At 54.8% G+C, this 564-nt stretch overlaps 1 pseudogene; it reads left to right on the forward strand.

Moving 5' to 3' along the window:
- The window catches only part of LOC106319891, a 13,085-nt pseudogene that overhangs the window by 1,237 nt on the left and 11,284 nt on the right, over window positions 1-564 (forward strand).

Raw genomic sequence — 564 nt, forward strand, 5'->3', positions numbered from 1 at the left:
TCCCCAGCAGATACGCCGTCGCCTCTTTAACACCAACCCAACGGCGACCGGAGGCGACCATATCTCAGACGACTCGGAGCCAAATGAAACCCTTCTCGCCGACCACCCTCCAGTAGGTTCTGATCTCGCAACCATACCCGAGCTCGCCGAGCTCAAACTCAGCTTCCAACAAATGAGCGAGAAGATCCATCAAGTAACCAGCGCGGCCCCGCAAATCGAGAGCGTCCTCGCCGCAACATCACGCACTCTGTTTACTAGCGCTCTGACCAGTGTGCAACTCAGAAAGATAGAGAAGCTGCGCCCACCTGAGTACAAACCCGGCGGAGACCCAGTGGAACACATGACAGCTTTCAACATCGCGATGGCACGGGCTCGACTCCTCGACGAAGAAAGGGACGCAGGCTACGGCCAACTATTCGTCGAAACTCTCCACGAGCAAGCCCTAACCTGGTTTTCTCAGTTAGAAGAAAACTCCATCGGAAGCTTCTGCGACTTGTCAGCAGCTTTTCTCAAGACTTACATTATGTTCACCAAGCGCAGCGCTACCGCCTCTAGCTTGTGGAA

The sequence above is a fragment of the Brassica oleracea genome, unplaced genomic scaffold, assembly GCF_000695525.1.
Source record: "Brassica oleracea var. oleracea cultivar TO1000 unplaced genomic scaffold, BOL UnpScaffold00679, whole genome shotgun sequence".
Taxonomy (NCBI): domain Eukaryota; kingdom Viridiplantae; phylum Streptophyta; class Magnoliopsida; order Brassicales; family Brassicaceae; genus Brassica; species Brassica oleracea.